Source organism: Rhagoletis pomonella, unplaced genomic scaffold (genome assembly GCF_013731165.1).
Source record: "Rhagoletis pomonella isolate Grant_MI unplaced genomic scaffold, Rhpom_1.0 Rhpom_scaffold_00004, whole genome shotgun sequence".
NCBI lineage: Eukaryota > Metazoa > Arthropoda > Insecta > Diptera > Tephritidae > Rhagoletis > Rhagoletis pomonella.
Window position 1 is genome coordinate 20,805,636 of NW_023458558.1, and position 5,916 is coordinate 20,811,551.

Consider the following 5,916-nt stretch of genomic DNA (forward strand, 5'->3'; position numbering starts at 1 on the left):
AAAAAAAAAACACGATTATGCTGGTTACGTCCGTCACATTTCACACCCGTCCCATGTCACACCCGTCAAAGTTTGTCAAGTTTTAAGAAACTTGGCCAAGGACTGCTACGACTACTTATCTGTTAATCCGAAATGTATCATAAATCTGTTTATGAGCATCGATGAGAAAGCTAATAATCAAGATGTATTGCTCGAGCGATGTGAAAACTAAGCTATGCTGCAGATAAAAAGAAACCATTACTTTACCTGTTAGTGTAAAAACATTATCTCATACGGTTTGACAGGTAAAGGCCCCACGAAAAGTGTGGTAGTATTTAAAAATAAGGCACTTAAAAATTACGTCGACTTAGACAGGGGAGCCGAATAGTACGAGCAAGAATTATCCCGTCTTTTGGTGGCACAATCAGTTGAGTATTTGAGCATTGCTATTTTCTTGGATAGACAGGCGACGATTAAGGCATAATAATTTCTAATAAGACAGCAGTAATCATCGCAACGAAATTACCAACAAACTAGCCAAAAACAGGTCGACTATGAATATACATATCAGTGACAGAAGAGGTTCTTGTATTTTTGAGTTTTGTACAACAAGGGCTAAATAGGGCTCGATATCTCAGCGCTGACAAAATATGACTTACCTCAGGTGGAAAGGCCTACAACACTGTAGGGTTTGTATAAGTTTCTGGCTCACCTACTGCTGTTTTCACAGAACACTCTGTACTCATGCTCAAAGATTAGGACTAGGACATAGAACTTCTTGTCGTAGCTCCAACTAATAAGCTGCAGAAGAAACGGTAGAGCACTGGGTAGGAATAAACAGAAGGAGATTTTTAGGACGAACTTATTTTGCGGTTTAACAAAAATATGGGATATTAATCTAAGAGAACTACTGCTGTTTTCTTGTTGTCTTTTTCAGGTCGAATCGCAAGTTATGGCATTATTCATAATTGGAATTGTTATACTCGCCACTTCGATCAACCCACCAAATAACAATTTAACGTTTTTTATTTAAAACTAGCTCTTTTATGTTGTTAATCCCTCCCAAAAATCGTATCGCTTTAGTCATAAAAAATAAGATAGATTGAAGAGCTTTATGAAGTGAGATTTAAAAAACAATTTTTGGTTTATAAAACATACTTTACTTTTTATGAATAAGGATGTTAGTTAGTATATTTTCGAAGGTATTCAAACCTGTAAATTTAATTTATACTCTTATAATTCGATTCCACATATCGTGCACTTTCTTCAAAGCTGTATTAATACAGTATTTAATTTATTGTTTCACTTTAATTGAATAAAATTGTTCATGTAGGCGGAAACCCGCTACAAAAATATTTTCGACAATAAGCTTTAATAAACATTTTTAGTTTGATACCCGTATTGTAAAATTTCATTTATTTTATCTATTTAATAATTGAATAAAATGTTCAAACAGGTGGGAACCCTACTCAAAAATATTTTTTACAGAAAACTTGCCTAAGCCTCTTTAGTTTGATACCCACATTGCAATATTTAATTTATCTTATAAATTAAATCATATTAAAATTTTCAAACAGGTGGTAACTTTTCACAAAAATCTTTTCGACTTAAGCCTGATTAAACCTGCAACACTTTATCTTATCAATTTACATAAACTGCAATTTTCGAACAGGTGGCATCTCTCTAATTATTTTTTTCTATATTTTAATAAGACCCTTAGCAATACATCTCTAAAAACTGCACAGAAATGCCCTATCTCACATCGTCGCTGGAATTCAAAAGAACTAACAAAAATTTTTTTTGCTGTCAAAAGTTAAAATATACAACTTGGTGTATTATTGCTGATGTAGCTAGCGAAATAGCATGTGGCTGTGGTACTACATTCTGGTCATACAGTTATAATTTGATGAAATGCATCCATGTTCTATCAAAAAGTGAATTTTGGATTTTAACTTAGTTACGGCGCTTTTTATTTCAGCGACGTGTGCTTTTCTATATTAAGGTAACGATCAGGGATGCCAACTCATATTTTCTTTCTCCCCTTTGGCCCCCGCGGAATTTCCCGATTTTCGGTGGCAGAAATACATTCGGAGGTTTACAATTGCCTGCCGAGGGACGACCGCTGTTAAGAAAAACATTTTTTCTATATTTTTTTGCGATGTTGTTTTGACCAGGTCTTGGGCTAATGCGTACCCAGAAATTCACTAAAAATTTTAAATAAAAAATGCGAACTATTAACAAAACTTTCTTGATTTTTTTTTTAATTTTTGCACAAAGTTTGAAAGTTGGATTTATATGGTTTTTGTTACGGAATGAAGTACATATGTATGTATATTTCCATAAAAAAATATATTAAAATTAAATAATAAAAAAATTAATAGTCAAAATTTGTCAATATGTGGGTGTCGAAAAGTTATTAATATCAGCGCATTCATCCTTCGAGTACCATGATCTACATATGCCATGGCCGGCGAACCTTTACACATACACGTGCCATTATTTACAAAGAATTATTCAATGTAGCCATGAGTGCCAAAAAGATGTCATGACTTATCACCGTTCTCGGAGGCATTGACACTTAAATCGTTAAAAGAATAAAAATCTAATTAAACGTCTTTTAAATGCCTCTGTGTAAATAGTAAACAAGTAAAGACAAAACTAAAGTTAGTTGCAGCTTGTTGACATAATTATCTATGTAATATCAGCCAAAAAAGCTGCTACTAAATTTGGAGTCGACTTAATTTCGACTATGAATATGCCTCAATATCTTCACCAATAACTTTTAGTGGAACTTGTTGGTCACTGTCTGCCAAAAAGGCTCTTCCGACCTGTTTTCTTGGGTTTTGGGTAGATCTTGATTTGAGCTCCAATTTAAACGTAAAAAAAAGAAATTGTGTCGATTAGGTAGTAAATACTAGTACTAGTAATTGAGGAATTGAGTTCTCAATTAATCCTGTGCCCAAATTATTTTATTGCGTGCCATCTATGGCACGCGTACCTTAGGTTCGCCAGGCCTGATCTGTGCTATAGTTACCGTTGTTTTTATAAAAGCTCTCATCAATGTGGCAACAATCACCCGACTGAAACAACATACATATGTATGTATGTATCTGTGGTCATAAGCAATAACCGCTTATGTCGAAAACCTGAAATCGAAAAAAAGCGTTTTAAACATTTGGATCATAATGGTATCCTTATGGGTAAACCAAAATATGTTCGCCTATAACTTTTTAAATAGCCCAGCTGGCGCGATGGGGATTTCACATACACATGGCATAGTAGTTGCAGAATACGATAGCATTCTCAATTCTTTCTTAAGTCGACTTATGCGGTTATTGCTTATGACCACAAACATATGACTTATGTGTCGTGTTTCATCCCTTTTGGCCGAATGTTTCGAGAGAAGTGTATCGAAGGATTGTTGTTCGTTGATTCGTCGTCAAATGAAATCATTCCGTTGTAAACATTCGACGCGTGTGCTTCAGTAACGGTGTGTTGCTAATATTAATGTAATGAAAACGCATAGTGATGTACATACATATATACATATCTACATATAGGTAGGGGCAAAGCAATAATAAATACATATGTTTTATATAGCGTATGTACAAGTGTCAAAATAGCCGGTATAACTTGTGGAGTGCAGTGAACGAACCTTAATCGTTACTAGTTAATACAAATATGTATATGTAAATATAAATACGTTCATATGTATGTACATGATTGCATCTACATATCTACTGTATGTATGTACTCCATCCTTACCATCATGCATACTAATTTGTGAAGTGCTTTATAAAAATATGTACACGCGTGCGGCAAATAAAAGCCCTGCTGCCATATAGGCGAAAATTGTATCGAAGAAAAAAGTTATTAGAAATAATATTACACATTTGTTCTGCATTTCACTTCTTAAATTAATGAGCAAAAAGCAGGAACCATAATGGGTATGATCTTTAAAACGAAAATCATAATTTAACCGTTAAAATTAGACCTTTATTTTTCCGATCAAATATAACCCTTATTTTAAGACTTTTGTTGTTTTCGATTAATAATAATAATCGTAATTTTTAGATTTTTATTTTTCGATAAATTTTTGGTGTTATTTTGTCGATCATAAACGACTTAAGTTCATAAGTTCGATCATAAAACCTCAGTCCCCATCATAGTGATTAAAAATGGTAGACAAAAATCCAAAATAATAATTCGAATCGAAAAAAATCACAAAATAACTATTAAATTTGACCGAAAAAATAAAAATCTAAATTTAACGATTATTAAAATATAATATATGTAAGTATTCATGGAAATGCGTAAAGGCCTCGTAACCGTATAAATCTCATGCATAAACCATACACAACCAAGTAAGTTTACGAGGTTTTCATGGTTACGAGGCCTTTACGCGTTTAGATGAATTGCCCTAATATAAAAGTTAAAATATTGAAATTTAACGGTTATTTTCGGTGGCTGGGAAAAATCCGTTTTACAGCAATTAATCCCCATGTTCGGATTAAGCGACAACAACAGCGATTTTTATTGAATAAATTGTTTGTCCTATTTGATCCTCAAATGACCTCGAACCTGACATTATGGAGGTTAAGGGACCTCGGGTTCGGGTTAAGTGAGTCTAAAATCCCATACTCCCTACTGGACCTTCAAATGACCTCAAACCTGACGTGATGGGTGCTAACAGACCTTGGCTTCGCATTCAGCACATCGAACAACATATGAATTTAGTGGTTTGGTTCAATATGCAAACATTTTTTTTTTTTGTAATCCTGTGCCTTTCCTAATTAAAGAAACAAAAATATGTAAAATAGATATGCGAGAATTATTTATCATTTGTTTGCTTACAACATCCTAAACCTCTGCCAAAAATTTTCTATAGTAGGTGCATTCTTTTGCAACCAAGCTTCAAAAGACCACTCGCTTAATTGACGAAATACACGCAAAGCAACAACACAAACTCGGTTATTTATCCAAGTTCAGCCAGGTCGGTTAAAACATTGTTATTGGGAAAGTGGAAAGTGAAATTTTTGTTTCCTTATATGCGAGACTTATATTTTAAATAAGTATATATATTACGGAAATTCCTCGCATAATTACTCATTTAAATTGGTTTTTGTATCTAAAACCCGTTAAACTAATCACATGTTTTTTTGCCAGCTACCAACAGGATTGCTTAAGTAGCGCTTACAAAAAAATGCAACTAGTATTACTGTCAGGAGAACTGAGCGGATCAGCCTGAGGCATTAACCTCATTTGAAGCATTCCACTTTTTTTTTGTCAACTTGCTGGTATGCTTTGCGTCGTTGCTTCGTCGATAGTTTCGTGGGCATCCATATAACTGAACTTATAACATAGTAGGAGAGGCACTTCAACGCGCTTAGATATTTTGTATTTTTCCATGATAAAAATTTTTCGAATTTCAACTGTATCTTGCCTTTGCAAATATTGCAAGCGTCCTTAAGAACCAATGTTTGCTTCATTGTAGACTAAAAATTAACACTGCAAAGGCCACTGCTATTGTGTCGCTCACCGCTGTACATAAGTGTATAAGAGCGAGTATACATAAATAAATATTAATGCAATAGAGTGAGAAATGATGCGCGTATACAAATGCATACATATGTGTATATGTATACACACTATCTGTGGACTTTTGACTAAACAACAACCTCTAGGATTTCTGTAGGTTGTACTCTAGTAAGTTATAAGGAACTTACATTTAAAAATTTTACATTTTTATTTAACTTTCATTAACTTCTTTCATTGAACTACCCCTATTAGCAATTAAACGTAAAAATAACATTCGAGAACTCAATGAATTACTGCTTTGAAGAGAAAATGACCTCACTCGAGAGAAGTTGTTTTGTCAAAAATCCACAGATATGTATATGTACATACCCACGCATATATACATAGATAAATATTTAC